At 44.9% G+C, this 18,570-nt stretch overlaps 1 pseudogene; it reads left to right on the forward strand.

Annotated features, from left to right (window-relative positions):
- Window positions 1-16,369: 16,369 nt before the first annotated feature.
- LOC118633393 lies at window positions 16,370-17,558 on the forward strand (annotated as a pseudogene).
- The last annotated feature ends 1,012 nt before the right edge of the window (window positions 17,559-18,570 follow it).

An 18,570-nucleotide genomic window follows, 5' to 3' on the forward strand; every position in this document is an offset into this window, starting at 1 on the left:
CCACTGATTCCATGCATCCATCCTTCCCTTTGTCCATCCATCCGTTACACATTCACTGGGTGCTAAGGCATCAGGCTGGGCTCTAGAAATACAATGACAAGCAAGACGGATGTAGTCTCTGCACTCATGGAATTTATGGTGCAAAGGGGCAGTTGGAAAATTAAATAAATAGTTACGGTGGAGTGTGACCAGTTCTGAATAGGTAGGTAAAAGGTCTTATAATAATGAGCACATTAGCAAGGGACCTCGAGCAGGACCAGCAAAGGCTTCTTAGGAGAAATAATGTTTACACTAAAGCTGGAGAGAAGAAGGAGTTAGCCAGGTGAAGGAGGGAAGGTGCACCAGGCAGTAGGAGCAGCATGGGCGAAGGCTGCAAGGCCGGGTCTGACAGAGGGCTTTCTGGAGCTCTCTGCATTTCCAATAGTGCCTCCAGCTGGTCTGTACATTGGTCTGGCTCTGACTACATCTCAGCAGTAGCCTCTGCATCCTTAAGTCCTTTCCTAGTTTATCTTCAGTCATCTCCTTCTCAGTTTTGTCAGGTCAGCTCCCCCCAAATACATCTCCCACATCGTAGCTCTGCTCAGAGATGCTATGGCTCCAAGTCCCACTCCTTGGGCTTAGCCATTCCAGGATGTTCCTATTCTGTTTGTAACCTACCTTTGTGGTTTAAATCCCACAATGCTCTTCATGCACTCTCTGCTCATGATTCTCATGACAGCTTCGAGCCTGGCTTATGCGCCTTAGGTCAAAGTCTTCCCTTGCCCTGGCCAGTTTGGTTCAGCGGTTAGAGCGTCGGCCTGCGGTCCGGAGAGACCCGGGTTCAGTTCCCGCTAAGGGCGCGTACTTCGGTTGCAAGTTTGTCCCCGGCCCTGGTTGGTCGTGCGGGTGGCAGCCACTCGATGTGTCTCTTCACGTCGATGTTTCTCTCTCTCTCTCTCTCTCTCCCTTTCTCTCTCTCCCTCCCACTCTATCTGTACAAAAAATGGAAAAATATCCTCGGATGAGGATAAAAAAAAAAAAAAAAGTCTTCCCTACACCAGCATTGTTTATACCCCTTCACACCTGTGATCGTCAGTGTCCCTGTGCAGTCCAGATGGTGCACTCACACTGGGTGGCTGAAAAGCATTAACAAAAAAGACTGCTTACATAGATATGGGCGGAGTTTAGGGAAATCAGCATGAGATGGCACAGTACCCATGGCCATTCATTACCACCTCTAGACCTCAGGGAGCAAGAGATGGAGCAGTCACTAGATACAGAAAGAGTAGCTGTACAGAGAAGGCCATACAGCTCATGCTTTTAACCCTCCCATCATCTGGTCTACAGGGTCATTGGCCTCATCCAACCAGAAGCCGGAAGGCAAGGTTGCCTATCAGTGCTGTCCATACAGGTCAGCCTTCCTGGAGCAGGGACAACGGAGTGCAGAGAAAACCTGGAGGGCTGAGCAGAGAATAAGCACAATACTCCCTACTACTTCCACCATTCATCAAGACCTTTTGAAATCATATCCATTAGCCAGAACCCAACACGAATGCCAACTCATCCAAGATGCCTCCCATCACTGCCCTCTGGTCTGAAGTATGTTCCCTTATCTCTCTCTTTTTTTTTTTATCCTTACCCAAGGACATTTTTCCATTTTTTTGTTCAGGTACAGTGGGAGGGAGAGAGAAGAAGAGAGAGAGAGAAACATTGACGTGAAAGGGACACATCGAGTGGCTGCCACCCGCACAACCAACCAGGGCCGGGAACAAACTGCAACCGAGGTACGTGCCCTTAGCAGGAACCGAACCTGGGTCTCTCTGGACCGCAGGCCGACGCTCTAACCGCTAAGCCAAACCGGCCAGGGCACATTCCCTCATCTCTGGACGTGCCTAGTACTTTCTCAGCATCTCTAGCATGGTACTTCTCATTTTAACTTACTCCTCCAAATTTATATGCATGTGTCTTAGGTTGAGTTCCTCCAAACCAGACCCTGAAATGAAGATTTGTATCAAGGGGATCTAGTAGGAAGCGTTCTCAGGAAGAACTGGTAGGGAGGTGGGAAGTAGAAGGAAAGGGAGCCATGCTGGGGTATGACGCGATGCTGCTGGAGAGGTCTGGGATCAGTGCTCATCTGGCCCGACACTCGACCCCATCAGGGTCAGTAAGCCAACTAGGTGGAGCCCCACACAAGTCACTCTCTGGTGAAGGACTTTCAGTTCTCTGAGCTTGCAAGCAGAGTGGCGCTGCAGCTTGAGTTCAGGACGTAGGGACGGACGTAGATGCTGGCTGTTGAGTGTGGGCACTCCCTGGGATCTGATGTGGACAAAAGTAGTAAAGAAATCGAAAAGATGGGTTGAAGCACTGATGTATCTTTTATTACTAACATCTGTCTCTTCTTGGAAATAAGCTTCTGCAGAGCAAATACTGGAGTCCTCTTTGTAACACCATATATATAACAACATCAAGACCAAGGCTGACTTCATCAGTGTGTTCCCGATGTAACCGCAAGGCACTTGGAAGGACCCCACGCTTGGTTGAATGCTCGCTGTCACCACTTTGAAACTCATAGTAGTTGTTGAACAAGAAGCTCTGCATTTTCATTTTGCACTGGGCCCCACGAATTGTGTAGCCAATTCTGTCTAGCACAGTGTCTGGCACACAGTATCCATTCAATATGTGTTTATTGAATAAAGCAGTAAATGCCTGGCATTTATTAGATGGTTGATAAAAGCAGGCTACATAGACAGATCAGGAGGAACTGTTGTCCTAATGTTTCGAGTGCAAGAATGAAGACGCTGGAGTCCAGTCTTGCCGTCTGACTCCTCCCCTGCTTCCCCCAGTCTTCACACCTCTCTAGGCCCCTGATATGTGTGGGTAAGACTTGTTTATTTCGAGCTGCTATTATATTCCTCTTCCCGTGACATGGAAAATTTTTGGCATCAGGCAGCCTCAAGGCAACACTATTTTTATTTTCCCAGCAGAATTATTAAATATAGGGTCAGTTGCTTTTCCCCAGCAGAGAGGCTGTGGGCAAAATTGGATGAAGAGGCTGCTGCCGAGGGCTGGTTGGGATGGGTTCCAGAGAGACTAGGCACAGTGATCTGAAACACGGTCAGCACGGGGCCACGTGGGAGGAGGGCGCACAGGCGTCGCTAAGATCAGTCAAGCAGACATCTCTGCTGTGTGGGGCAATCTCAAACACGTCTTAGAATCCTAGAGCTGGATGGAGCTGCAGGAATGATCTAGACCAAGGGTCAGGAAACTACAGCTCACAGGCTAAATCCGGCCCACTGCCTGATTCTGTAAATAAAGTTTGATTGGAACAGAGCCATGGCCGTTCATTTGCACATTGTCTATGGCTGCTTTCATGATACAACAACAAAGCTGAACTGTTGTGACAGAGACCATATGGCCCACAAAGCCAAACATATTTATTATCTGGTCCTCTGTAAACAAAGTTTGTTGACCTGGACAAGGACCCTCCCAATATGCTGTCTGGACCTTACTAGTCCTGAATGTTCTATTAAAAAAAGATCAAATATATTTGGAAAAAGCACAAAGTTGGGGCCTCACAAGCCACGTTACCCTTTTGTAGCTGACCCTGTCCGTGCTCTGCCCAGATATCCTGCACACTAGGCTGACTGCCAGTGTCCTGGGTTCTTATGTTTGTATTTGTTTGCTTTTCCTCCCGGCCCAGGGAGCTCACACAGTGGCTGCAGGGCCACCTGGAGGCATCTGAGAGGCAAAGCCCGATAAGCCGACTAACAAATGATGGCGAGCAGGAGAGAACCTTCCGCACCCCCCCTGGCCTATAGGCTGGACAGCTCTGAGGCACGTTCGTGCTGTCTCCCAGGGCTCACCAGTGGGACCCACCCTGCTGCTCACAGGTGTCAGTCTGCTCACGAATGCACCCTGTATTGATTGCTCTCACCCCTCTATGGAGTTCTCTGAAGTCACCTCCCAAACAAATTATATTCCGATTTTATCGTAGAGTATACTTCAGGGGGAACCAAACTAAGAAAAAAGCTCTAAGAAGTCCCGTAATATCTATCTATCTATCTATCTATCTATCTATCTATCTATCTATCTATCTATCATCTATCTATTTTTTTCTCCTTAATGTGACCCTCAAGGCTTTTTATGATCTGGCTTCTGTCTAAATTCCAAACTGATTTTTCCCAACCCTCCCCCCCATATTAACCTGATTGTTTTCAGTGGATGGAGCTGGTCACACTCTTACTGGTGTTATTCTCTTTCCTCCCGGCCTTGCCAACTCCTGCTTGTCTTTCCGGCCTCAGAGAAATGTCATACCATCTGGAAAGTCATCCCCCTGGAAACACCCCAACTCAGGCCAGGGGTTTCCGCTGGGGTTTCGGAGCGTCCCCATCACGGCACTCGCCGGACCACGTAATTCCAGGTCTGCGTCTCCCTTCCCTCCAGACCACGTAGCTTCGTAAGAATAGGCCACGTCTGTCTTGCTTCCCCACTGCATCCTGGAACCCAGCAGATGCACCTCATAAATGCCCGTCCGCCGGTGCCGGTGGGTGGCTGGAGCCTGTGGGTTAGATGGAGGAGCTCACAGGTGCTGGGCCGGTTTCTGGATCAAACTTCGGTGAGGCTCCTCGAGCCCTCCTCCCAGCTGGGCCTGCTGAGCCCAGTGTCAGCAAGGACTTTGCTCAGCCAGTTTGGTGAGACTCCTCTTACCCTCCATATCCAACCAAGTTCCTTTGAGTACGTTTTCATCCATTCCTTCACTTTGCTCATTAACTATACGCCTCCACGTGTCCCTGCTGTTTTCAGAGCTGAGTTCAGTCTCTCTGCTCTGTGGTAATGGTCTTGAATGAAGGCTTCTCTGCCTGTTTAACTTGGAGCTGAGTTCAGTTCTGTACTGAAATCTCTCTCTTCTCCTGCGATAACTTGCAGGAAACGAGTCAACGGGACAGACACCCATTTCCTGTCTCACTCCCCAGCGTTCATCTGCTTCCCGGGTTGGAGGCACGCGGAGCGATGGCCTTCCCTTGCATTCACTGTACACATTCCTGCCTTCACATATATGCGGTTTTTCTCAGGAAAAAGGGACTATTTTATCTTCTTTGTTTCACGGTCTCTAATGGTGAACAATCTCCCAAAGAATTCCAAGGAATGTTTGGCATTATCACTGGACAGATTTCCCAACACACGGTGCTTTGTGGATGCCCGTGAAGTGCCAGACACGGTCTAGGATCAAGGGAGGCCGTTTTCTCAGTTTGTTCCTCCCCAAAGAGGACGCTGCAACAAGGACCCAGGAGAAGCCAGCGCATAGGGAGGCAGTCGTAGGACGCAAAAGTGAGGAAACTGGGAAAGGAAATTAAGAAAAGGGGAGAAGGCGATGAAGGTATGTGGGTAGATCACCACTGTAGGTAGCTGGGCTCACCCTCCCCGGGACTCTAAAAGCTGTGATGGACTTTCCCCGTTACCACAGGGTGGGCAGGCTGGAGGATTTGGCCATTGATTTCCTTTCCTCATTGGTGAGAGTTGCTCTGGGGGTTTATTATTATTATTATTACTATTATTATTATTATTATTGATTTTAGAGAGAGGAAGAGGTGGGGGGTGAGGAGAGATGGAGAGAGTGATCAATTTGTTGTTTCATTTATTTATGCATTCATTGGTTGCTTCTTGTATGTGCCCTGAGTGGAGATTGTACCTGCAACCTTGGCATATTGGAGCAATGCTCTAACCAACTGAGCTACTCGGCCAGGGCTGCTCCTGGGGGTTTTAACTCCTCTGCCTGCTATAAAGCAACCTCCCGGGCTGCAGAGAAGAGTGACATGTGCATAGGAGGCAGGAAGTGGTCAGTGTGCTGGAAATAGTCTCCTGAGGTTACAGGTGAACTCAGGTGTGCTGAGAAAGTACATGCCGGGCATCCGCATCATCTGCTACAGGGCGACATTTGGAATCCACAATTTGTGTGGCATGGGCACGAGCCAGTCAGAATAGACCCTGGCTGGGAACACCTGCTGTGGACATGCTGATGAGTGCACACCCAGCTCTCCCAGACCCAGACGTGAGTGAGAATCTCAGTGCTCAGGCTGCAATGCTCCAGGAACAACGGATATGATTCCATGATGCATGTTCTTCAGAACTTTGGCATCAGCCCCAACTCAGCTCAGAATGGTTGAAATGACAATCTGAGTGCCACAACCAGGTTGGTTTTGTGAGCAGCCTCAGGGCACAAACAAAGCTTCCCACTTCTCTTAGCCCAATCACTTGCCTCCAACTTCATTTCAAAGGGTTCCGAGAGCCAGGAGACCGCAGTTCCTTTCTACATGGTCACCCCAGAGGATAGAAGTGACTTCCACTCTTCATGTCTCCTCCCGCCAGATTTCAGAGGAGGGCCTGGGTGGAGGGAGGTCTCGCGTGGACAGCTCATGAGCGATGAGCTGCCACATTTCTCTGCAATTTAATGTCTTCATCATTCCACACATGCTTTGCAGGGCGAATAAAAACTCCTTGAAGACCAAAGTGTCAGAGAAATCGAAGATCCTTTAGAAACTTCTTTGCGGTTCTCTTTTTCCCACTTTTAATTTCACTATTGATTTTCATTAAGCCCTGCAGCGTCCCCCAGGACCTACAGATTTCTCTCCTTCAAAAAGAGAGGTTTTGAGAAAGCAGCCCGGGTCAAGCATTTACAGGCCCTTAGAGATGCAGCAGTTTTACCATCAAATAAGCCCTCGTCCTCAGCTTGGGGCCTCGGTCGCCTCTCTCCGGGTGAAACATCCAAGGATTTCCCAGGATTAACTTGTCCCCGTAGGGGCCACAGATCTGTTTGCGGTCAAAGTATACCTTTAAGGACAAGACACTGTAATGAAAAGCAGATGAGATTAGTGGAGTTACTTTCAATATAGAGGCAAATCATTGAATTTTGGAATGGTTTTATCTTGTAAGTAAAAATGTGCCTTGAAAAATGTGGCTGGGCAGGCTGAGGTCCAAGACAGAAGGAATGCGCATGTGGCAGTGCCCCCGATAATCACAGCTGGTGGGGGCTCCAGATTCTGGGTTTCTTTGTCCTAAGGGTTTTCCCACTCTGTGTGGCCTTCATTGGCCTGAAACAATGGAGATGCTTCCATCTCTGTCTTTGATCTTGAGAATCTTCTCTGTACTGCTTATTTGCTAAACTGGAGTGAAAGCAATCTTCAGCTATGTTTATGCTTCTTTCTCACCAATTTTAAAAACTAGCACAGTCTTCGTCATCAGACCCAGCTCACCCATCCACCCTGAGTGCGCACTGTGACACTGACCTGCATACACACAGATACCTTAATGCTTCCTTCCTACCTTGTCTGTTGGAAAACAACTCATTCATTCTCTTATTTGTTCATTGAGTGTTCATTGAGCATTTACTATGATCTAGGTTTTCAAATACTACACAAGACAGGCAGGGCTCTTGCTCTCAAAGGTGTTATAGGCCAGCAAATGGCCACATGCATTGTGTGACTTGTGTGGTACTTTCAAAACAAATAGCCCTGGCTGGTTTGGCTCAGCGGTTAGAGCGTCGGCCTGCGGTTCAGTTCCCGCTGGGGGCACATACCTTGGTTGCGGTTTGTCCCTGACCCTGGTTGGGGTTGTGCGGGTGGCAGCCACTTTATGTGTCCCGTTCACGTCGATGTTTCTCTCTCTCTCCCCCTCCCACTCTATCTGAACAAAAAATGTCCTCAGTTGAGGATAATAAAAACAACAACAACAAAAAACAAAAACAAATATAAAGCATGTCTTCATGATTTCAGTCTAAAAAGTGTTGAGAAATTATCAGCTTTTCTTTTTTTCCTTTTCTTTTCTCTTTGTTTGTCTCTCTCTCTCCTTTTCTCTAGAGCACCTTCCGTTTACTGACGTTTAGCCCTCTTGTATTGAGCTCATGCCACAGGTGGCCAAGGTCGAAGGGTAGCAAAAAGGACTAGAAGAGACAGGTTTTGAAGTGATTAGAATGTGTCCATATGCCCCCTAGCATCTTGTTATAATTTTCTTCAAAAGAAAAATTGGGGATAGAAAAAATGGTGGCGGAGTGAATGGAGCTACACAGACCATCTCCCAGGACCAAACTGGATTTACAACGAAAATAAAGGCAAATCTTCAGGAAGGGGCAACCAAAAGACACCTTGGAGGACCACATAACCAGGGACACAGACTCAATCCTGGTAGGCTTGCGAGGACGCGAGAGGGGGCCGGGAGCCCACGGTCAGCAGCGGCCTGGGCGGGGACCAGGGGACTCGGCAGGAAGTTGCTGCTGCCACCTCAGCTGTGACCCCGGCTGAGTCCTGCGAACTCTGCTGCCTTCCAAGCCCTCGGCTGGTGCCGCACGGACTGGCACGGACTGGCTCTGATCAGGGGACTCGGCGGGATGCTGCTGCCGCCTCAGCTGCGGCCCCGGCGGGGTCCTGCGAACTCTGCTGCCTGCTAAGCCCTCGGCTGGTGCCGCACAGACTTGCGGGGACCAGGGGACTCTGCTGGAAGCTGCTGCCACCTCGGCAGTGTCCCGCTACTGCGGCTCAGTCCTGGGGTTTCTGCTGAGTGCAATGCCCTTGGCTGGTGCCATGCCCGGCCGCCCTTGACTGGAAGCAGTGCCCTCAGGTTAAAAGTCCCAGGCGGCTCCATGACACAGAGTCTAGACAGAGGCTAAATTGGCAGCAGCCACTAACCTTGGGCTCCGGCAGAGGGAAGGCAGACTGGACTGGAACTGTGGGGGGACACTTGAGTTTTGGAGGGTGCTAAGAGCTTTGCGGAGTGCAGCCATGCAGAACTGTGGTCATTTTACTCCTTCCCAGGGCCCTGGGGTGAGACAGCGGCCACTGCCTCAGAGATTCAACCCCACCTGGTGGCCATTGAAATACTAATTGAGGCCCATTAACAACCAGCAGCTGCCCCACCCTTGGGAAATCCTCTTACACTGAGCACCTGAGGGAGTTTTTCAGGCAAATGAGAAACCAAGGGTCTTCAGGTGACCTCTACTAATAGCCTCGAGGCAAAAAAAGCTAGAGGATAAGTACCATTCCCTGGGCTAGCAACACTAACCAGAAAAGCTAAGACTTGACGGTGGTATTTAAAGTGGGTCCTCCCTGCCTCATCCAAACCCAGGAGAGGGAGCCACAAACAGCAGAACACCAACACCCACAGGGAAAATTTGGCAGACTCCAAAGCCCACTGTGATAGCCAAAATGGTGAAAAACAGAAACAAAAGCCAAATGAAAGAACAAGAGACCTCCATGGAAGATGAGATAAAAGCTCCATGGAAGATGAGATAAAAGAGGTGCATTTAAGCAAGTTAACAGAACTAGAATTTAGAGCCATGATGTTGAGGAAGCTCAAAAGCATGTGTAAGGATATGAGCACCATGAGTAAAGACATAAAAATGTTGAAAATCAACCAGTTGGAAATTAAAATCTAACAAGAAGAATGAAGAATGACATATCAGAAATGAAAAACACACTGGAAGGTCAAAAAAGCAGAGTAGGGGAAGCTGAGGACTGGATCAGTGAATTAGAAGACAGACTAGGAAAAATCAACCAATCAGAAAACCAAAAGGAAAAAATGATTATAAAACAGGAAGACAGCTTAAGAGAACGGTGGGACAACTGGAAACAGAATAATATTCGCATCATAGGAGTCCTTGAAGAAGAAGAAAATAAGCAAGGATTAGAAAATATATTCAAAGAAATAGTGACAGAAAACTTCCATAATTTGGTGAAGGAAGAAGGCATTCAAGTTTAAGAAGCACAGGGAGCCCCAAGTAAGAAGAACCCAAACAGGCCCACACCAAGACACATAGTAATCAAACTGCCAAAAATTAAAGACAAAGAGACAATCCTAAAGGCAGCAAGAGAGAAGCAACAGGTTACCTATAAAGGAAACCCCATAAGGCTCTTAACTGACTTCTCACAAGAAACACTACAGGCCAGAAGGGAATGGCATGAAGTAATCAAGGTCATGAAAAACAAGGATCTGAATCCAAGACTACTCTACCCAGCAAGGCTATTATTCAAAATAGGTCAAATAAAGAGCTTCCCAGACAAAAAAAAAAGGTTAAGGGAATACATTAGCACCAAACCAGCACTGCAAGAAATGTTAAAGGGACTGCTGTAATTAGCAGGAGAAATGGGAAGAAAAATAGAACCACACTAAACAAAAATGGCAATAAATAAGTACATATCAATAATCACCTTAAATGTAAATGGATTGACTGCTCCGATAAAAAGACACAGAGTAGCTGATTGGATAAGAGCGCATGACTCATCTATATGTTGTTTACAAGAGACCCACCTCACAACAAAAGACTCACATAGATTGAAAGTGAAGAAATGGAAAAAAATCTTCCAAGCAAATGGAAAGGAAAAAAAAGCTGGGTAGCAATACTCATATCTGATAAAAATAGATTTCAGAATGAAGGCCATGACTAGAGACAAAGAAGGCCACTACATAATATTGAAAGGATCTATCCAACAGGAAGATATAACCTTGATAAACATATATGCACCCAATACAGGAGCAACAAATATATTTAAAAACTTCTGGAGGACTTCAAAGGAGAAATCGATAGCAATACAATCATAGCAGGGGACTTCAACACCCTGCTGACATCACTGGATAGATCCTCTAGACAAAAAATTAGCGAGGAAACAGAGACTCTAAATGAAGCACCAGACCACATGGATTTAATAGATATCTACAGAGAATGACACCCCAAAACTACAGAATTCACATTCTTCTCAAGTACACATGGGACATTCTCAAAGATAGACCACATGTTAGGGCACAAACTAAGTCTCTACAAGTTCAAGAAGATTGAAATCTTATCAAGCATCTTTCAGATCACAATGGCATGAAACTAGAAATCAATTGCAAGAGGAACATACAAAGACATTTGAACACATGGAGGCTAAATAGCATGTTATTAAACAATGAATGGGTCACTGAGGAGATCAAGGAAGAAATCAAAAAGTTCCTGGAAACCAATGAAAATGAACACACAACAACACAAAATCTATGGGATGCAGCGAAAGCAGTTCTGAGAGGGAAGTTCAAAGCACTACAGGCCAACCTCAAAAAAGAAGAAAAATCTCTAATAGTCTATCTAACCTCACAACTTAAAGAACTAGAGAGCAAACAAAAAGAAAACCCCTGAGCAAGTAGAAGGAAGGAAATAGTAAAGATCAGAGCAGAAATAAATGATATGGAGACCAAAAAAAACAATTTAAAGGATCAATGAAACAAAGAGCTGGTTTTTTGAAAAGATAAACAAGATTGATGGACCCTTAGCTAGACTCACCAAGAAACAAAGAGAGAGAACCCAAATACACAAAATCAGAAATGAAAGAGGAGAAGTAACAACCAACACCACGGAAATACAAAAGATCGTTAACAACTACTACGAGCAATTATATGGCAACAAATTCGACAATCTAAACGAAATAGACAAATTTCTAGAAACACATAGTCTCCCAAAACTGGATCAGGAAGAGATAGAAAACTTGAACAGACCAATAACAACAGAAGAAATTGGAGATGTAATCAAGACTCTTTCAGCAAACAAAAGCCCAGGCCTGGATGGCTTCACGGGGGAGTTTTACCGAACATTCAAAGGAGAACTAATACCCATTCTCCTCAAACTATTTCAAAAAATTCAAGAAGAAGGAAGACTTTCAAACTCTTTTTTTGAAGCCAGCATAATTCTAGTTCCAAAACCAGAAAAAGACACTACAAAGAAAGAAAACTACAGGCCAATATCCCTGATGAACATAGATAACAAAATCCTGAACAAAATACTAGCAAATCGGATCCAGCAATACACCAAAAAAATTATCCACCATGACCAAGTGGGATTCATCCCAGGGATGCAAGGCTGGTACAATATTCGCAAATCAATAAATGTGATACTCCACATAAATAAAATGAAGAATAAAAACCACACGATAATATCAATAGATGCTGAAAAAGCCTTCGACAAAATCCAGCATCCATTTCTGATAAATATGCTCTGTAGTGTGGGAATAGAGGGATCATATCTAGATATAATAAAGGCCATATATGAAAGACCTACAGCCAACATCATACTCAATGGGCAAAAACTAAAAGCATTTCCCTTAAGAACAGGAACAAGGCAAGGATGCCCACTTTCGCCACTCCTATTTAACATAGTACTGGAAGTCTTAGCCACAGCAATCAGACAGGAAGAAAATATAAAAGGGATCCAAATTGGAAAGGAGGAAGTGAAATTGTCATTATCTGCAGATGATATGATACTATACATAGAAAACCCCAAAGACTCCATCAAAAGTTTACTAGACTTAATAAATGAATTTGGCAAAGTAGCAGGATACAAAATTAACGCCAAGAAATCGATGGCATTCTTATACACCAATGATGAACTCACAGAAAGAGAAACTGAAAAAACAATCCCATTTACCATTGCGGCAAAAACAATTAGGATACCTAGGAATAAACTTAACCAAAGAAATAAAGGACCTATTCGTAGAAAACTACAGGTCATTGAAAAAAGAAATAGAGGAAGATATAAAAAAGTGGAAGCACATACCCTGTTCATGGATTGGGAGAATTAACATCATTAAAATGTTCATATTACCCAAAGCAATCTATAGATTCAACACAATCCCCATCAAAATACCAACGGCATACTTCATAGCATTAGAACAATTATTTCACAAGTTCATATGGAACCAAAAAAGGCCTCGAATAGCCACAGCAATCTTGAAAAGGAAGAACAACGTTGGAGGTATCACAATACCAGAATTCAGGTTATACTACAAAGCCACTGTAATCAAAACAGCCTGGTACTGGCACAAGAACAGGCATATAGACCAGTGGAACAGAACACAGAACACAGAAATGGACCCAAGGCAATATGCTCAATTAATATTTGACAAAGGTGGCAAGAGCATATAGTGGAGTAAGGACAGCCTCTTTAATAAATGGTGCTGGGAAAATTGGACAGCTACATGCAGAAAAATGAAACTAGACCATCAACTTACACCCTACAATAGAATAAACTCAAAATGGATAAAAGACTTAAATGTAACTCATGAATCCATAAAAATCCTAGAAGAAAATGTAGGCAACAAAATTTCAGACATCATACGCAGCAGACTTGTTACTGACACATCACCTAAGGCAATAGAAACAAAGAAGAAAATGAACACATGGGACTACATCAAACTCAAAAGCTTCTGCACAGCGAAAGATACAATCATCAAAACGGAAAGGCTACCCACTGTATGGGAGAGCATAACTGCCAATGATATATCAGATAAGGGGTTAATTTCCAATACATATAGAGTGCTCATACAACTCAACAAAAGGAAGTCAAAAAATCCAATTAAAAAATGGGCAGAGGAACTAAATAGACACCTCTCCAAACAGGACATACAAATGGCTAAGAAATATATGAAGAAATGCTCATCATCACTAATCATCAGAGAGATGCAAATTAAAACAACAATGAGGTATCACCTCACAGCTGTCAGAATGGCCGCCATCAACAAATCATCAAACAACAAGTGTAGGCGAGGGTGTGGAGAAGAGGGGACTCTAGTGCACTGCTGGTGAGAATGCAGACTGGTGCAGCCACTATGGAAAACAATATGGTGTTACCTCAAAATATTAAAAATTGAACTTCCATTTGACCCAGTGATCCAACTTCTAGGAATATACCCTAAGAGGCCTGAAACACCAATCAGAAAGAATATATGTACCCCATGTTTGTAGCAACACTATTTACAATAGCTAAGATCTGGAAACAGCCCAAGTGTCCATCAGTAGACGAATGGATAAAAAAGCTGTGGTATATATACACAATGGAGTACTATGCAGCGGTAAGAAAGAAAGATCTCTTATCCTTTGAGACAATAGGGAGGAACCTGGAAAGTGTCATCCTAAGTGAAACAAGCCAAACAGAGAAAGACAATTTTCATCTGATCTCACTTATTTGTGCAATATAATGAACATAACAGTCTGAGGAATGGGGTAGTCCCAGAGACACGGAAGCGGGGTACAGACTGACAATCCCCTAAAGAGGGGGGAGGTGGGGGAGGGATGAACCACAGAACTTATACGCATGTATGCATGAACAGTGGACATGGACAACAAACTGGGAAAGGGGCAGGGAGGGAGGTAGAGGGGGGAATCAGTGGGGGAAAAAGGAGAAACATCTGTAACAAATATTAATTAATAAAAAAAAGAAAAAAAAAGAAAAATTGGTTTACACAAAAGACTATCAGAATGGGGAGCGACTTAGGGGATATCTGGTCTTAGTGCCCCCTTTTACTGAGTGAGGAAGAATCTGGGACCACAATGGAGTGTGGCAGGGACAGAGCTGGGAAAAAATGCAGAGTCTGCCCCCCATCAGCATTTCTACCACCCACCAGCATATGGCAGTGTCTGCTCAGGACTCTGCTGCCCACCCTTCCCTTCTTCCCTGAGCTCTTTCCTGCCATTTTCACTTTCTTCAAGGAAAACCGTGGCTATAGGACACCAATTTAAAAATTCGATTGCCTTGCCCTAAAGAAAGAATCCCCTGGAAAACACAAAGTAAATAACAGAGAGGCCAGGAAAACATCTTCTATTGTCACTGTTCCCCCCTGACTCTTGATTCCCTTTGGGTTCTGGACATTCGAAATGCCTCTGCTTCTTCCTCTTCCTTCTCCTCCTGTTCTTCCTCCTTATTTTGGAGAATAATTTGTCACAATAAGGCACAGACCTTCAATAACAGAGAAGCTGTCCTTTGGGGAGTTTTACACCCTCTCATGTCATCATAAATAGAGGCCAGACTGCAGTGCAAAACAGGCGTGGGTAGGATTATGGGTCCTATCTGTCACCCATTGCTAAGCGACCCTGCAAGTCACCGGACCTCTCCAAATTGCATTCTCTTTTGTGAAATAGGGATAATAGTACCAATCTTAAAGTTGTTTGCATAATTAAGTAAAAGATCATGCGGCAACACTTGAGTGTAGTAGATACCTTATTAGGTGTGGCTATTAATAAAAATGATGATAATTTGTCTAGAATTTCGACAAATTAGAGTGGATATGAGACACCTATATAGACCCACTTAGTTTTTTTTACCAGTTCTTTTTATTTTTCAATTATACTCGACATACAATATTATATTAGGTGTATAACAGTGATTAGACATTTACATAACTTATAAAGTGATCACCCTGGTCACTCTAGTACCCACCTGGCACCATTTATAGTTATTACAATAAGATTGAGTGTGTTTCCTATGCTGTACTAGTATTTTCATGTTTTGTCTCCAACTGTGTATGAAAATGCTGTGTTTGTTGTTCTCGGTGCAGAATGTGGATGACGTGGTGAGAGCCTGCAACAGCACACCGGCTCCCTCCGTGCGCTGAAGTGAGCGTGCCCGGTCCCTGCTTTGCACCCCCCTCCAGACTCAGATGCTTGTAAAACCAGGCCCCGCACAGGATCGAAGAGAGAGCTGACACTGCGTGTCCCAGATTGAAATGAGAAGCCAGGGGCTGGCACAGCACCTCTGTCAGGCCTGCGTCCCTGGGCCACTGTCTGCCCTCAACCCTGGGCTGGTCCGCCACAAGCTCTCGCTCTGCCGGTGCCAAGGTCAGCTGACGCGCAAGGGTCCTGCTGGTTTCCTCCCAGCCCTTCCCCTTTCTTGCAAAGGACTGTTTAAAGCACAAGCCCCAATCTCTTACTTGGACCCAATTTTAGATGCTAAAATAAAGAAAATTAGAGGTTCTAGGCCTGGGTATGTTTCTGTCATGTGCACCAAATTGCAAGAGAGCTCACAGCTCTGGTATAGGAGTACCTTCACTATATTTATCACTGGGAAATTCACAGGGGGGCTCAGGCCAGCTCCCTTTATCTAGTGACAGTGCAAGAAAGATTTCATTTGGAATAACAAATGAGATTGTTTGCAGAGTTTGCTCAGCCCATACCCGAGAAGCAAATAACTACCCTTTAAGTGTAAATTGTGTATTTTTATCACACATTTCTATCATTTCCTGTGGCAATCATTTCTTTCCCAGCTCCTCCCTTCTTTCTTTGAGAACCTGTGCATATACTTTGCAGAGAGTTAGTTCCCAGAGTCCCTGCCGATTGGGCATTGACTTGCCGCCCTGACCACAAAGGACTAGATTGGGTGTAATCCCCACTCAGCTGCAGCCAATCAGATTCTCTGTCCTGGGGATTAAATCTGAGCTTCTGAGAGTCTGCATGGTATCTGTTGAGCATTTAAAGAGAGAAGCAAAGTCAGCAATGGAGACATCATGTTTGCTCTTGTGCCAAGAAACAGAAAAAGGACTGACTAAGAGAGAGAAAGAGACAGAGACAGAAATGGCAGAGGGAGGCTCCTAGTCTACCCAGGACAATGGTGGCAGCAGAGGTACTGAATCTTTGTAAACTCTATGAGGGTAAAACAAAAGAAGTCTATGAATTGTTAGACAGTCCAGGATGAGTTCTCCTGTAGTCCACAGACCAGATTAAAGCAGGAAATACAGCCAGGAAGACTCACCTGGCAGGAGAAGCTGCAATCTCCAATGAAATTACCAGTTGTATTTTTCAGTTGCTACAGGAAGCAGATATCAAAACTGCTTTCACCAGTGAAGGTGGGGAGTCCGCTTCCATTGCACCCACGTGTGAAATGATTCCAAGAACGGGTCCGAGGAAGAATAGCAACCGGTTCTTTCCTAGTGTCAAAGAAGGATCAAGTTTTACCCACCTGAAGTGGAGACATTTTCAAGGATGATACCAATAATGATCCAGAGTGGTCTGAGGAGCTGCAAAATTTTCTGGACTTGTAGGACAAGCTGAAGTGGGTATCGTGAGTCATGCTACGGAAGCTATTTTTTGAAATACTGGAGAAGTCCTGGTTGTCCCCAGACTGTACACTGGTGGAACTGACGATTGACTTCGGTGTTGATGTTACCAACAAAAAATGGTTCCTGTTGATATTATTGCTAATGATGCCTGAAGACTTTGGTTATCAGGAGATCAAAGCCAACAGAAGTCATATCGTGACCTCAAGAAAGTGACTCCTGAAGGGCCCCGGATGGTAAAGAAAAGTTTTGAGTGGGCTTCAGGAAGAGTAGAGTTGCTTCTGAAGCCAGAAAGTGCAGTATTGATGGGCTCAACTTCTGATCTCGGTCACTGTAAAAAGTTCAAGAAGGCTTGTGGAAATTTTGGCATTCCGTGTGAACTATGGGTAACTTCTGACCATAAAGGACCGGCTGAAACTCTGAGGCTTAAAGCTGAGTATGAAGGGGATGCATTCCCACGGTATGTGGCCGTGGCAGGCAGAAGCGTGGTTTAGGACTGCTAACACCACATATCCACTTATCAGCTTTCCTCCACTCACTCCAGACCGAGGAGCTCAGCGGGTGCGGTTTTCCCTTCGACTGTCCAACGGTCTGGGCTATTCAACTGTGCTTTCTCCAGGAGGAGAAGCTCTGTGTGCTGCTCAGATGTTTGGATCAAACAACCATTTGGTAGGGACCAAAGTGCAAGTAAGTATATTGAACACATGGATTTCCTTGAAGCAGGCTGACAAGAAAATCTGAGGGCAATTTATAAAAAAGAATGTCATTGCAATTTTTAGAAGAGAAAAAAAACCACTTTTTTTCTAGTTTAGCTGCAGGAAAAAATCAAGCAAGATAAGAAAAATTTTAAGTTAACCAGAGAAAACAAATAAAATCTATTAGAAAAAAAAGAAATGAGAGAGAGAGAGAGAGAGAGAGACTAACAACCACGAGGAGACAGAAGTAGAGACAGGAAACCAATATAAGAGAGACTAAGAGAAAAACCTTGGTTTTGTTTTCTTTTACTGTTTGCAGTACTTTGTGGGTGTTAATTGCATTTTTTGCCCTTTCATTTCATAATATGTCCCTGTACATTGCTGATAAATACACTGTTCCTTTTTTTCCTTTGTATGTGTATGTGTGCATGATTGCTATTTGAGTTGCTGTTATTCCTTACAAACAAGGAATCCTAAGACAGATTTGCCTCCATAATCTCACCCATGATGACCAGTAACATTTTCAAGACGGCACCTTTGTTTTAAGAGTACAGCTTATGGTCCTGGGACAAGAACCATGGCGTGAGGCTGCTGCGATCTAGGGTCTTAGCATCATGCTAATTGGTTTATCTGTCACGGATGCTCTAACATGTACACATGTAGTTGCTCTGTTTTCATTCTTTGCACGAGGTAAAAATAGATTCTATAATTGATATTTTCCTCAGAGGAGTGTGACTTTCCATCTGGGAAGAAATTTCAAAAATTTCCTACTGGGACCCTAGAGGGTTGGAATAGCTCCAAGATTTCCCATCACACCATTGGCCAAGGTCTCTTTTTTCCCTCCTCCGAAAGGTGTGAATTTGACCTTTTCAGTGGTCACCGAGGTTGCCGCATTCAGCTACTTGTGATGTGACGGAGACCAGCCCACAGAGTTCTATTTGAGGAACGCCAAATGGTTCTCCAGGACCAGCTGCTACCCCTCTCTGCACAAAGCCTCAGATGTGGGCAGCCATTTCTGTTGAGTTATAACATTGTTGCTCACAACAAAGTCTACTATT

Source organism: Molossus molossus, unplaced genomic scaffold, assembly GCF_014108415.1.
Source record: "Molossus molossus isolate mMolMol1 unplaced genomic scaffold, mMolMol1.p scaffold_m16_p_18, whole genome shotgun sequence".
Lineage (NCBI taxonomy): Eukaryota > Metazoa > Chordata > Mammalia > Chiroptera > Molossidae > Molossus > Molossus molossus.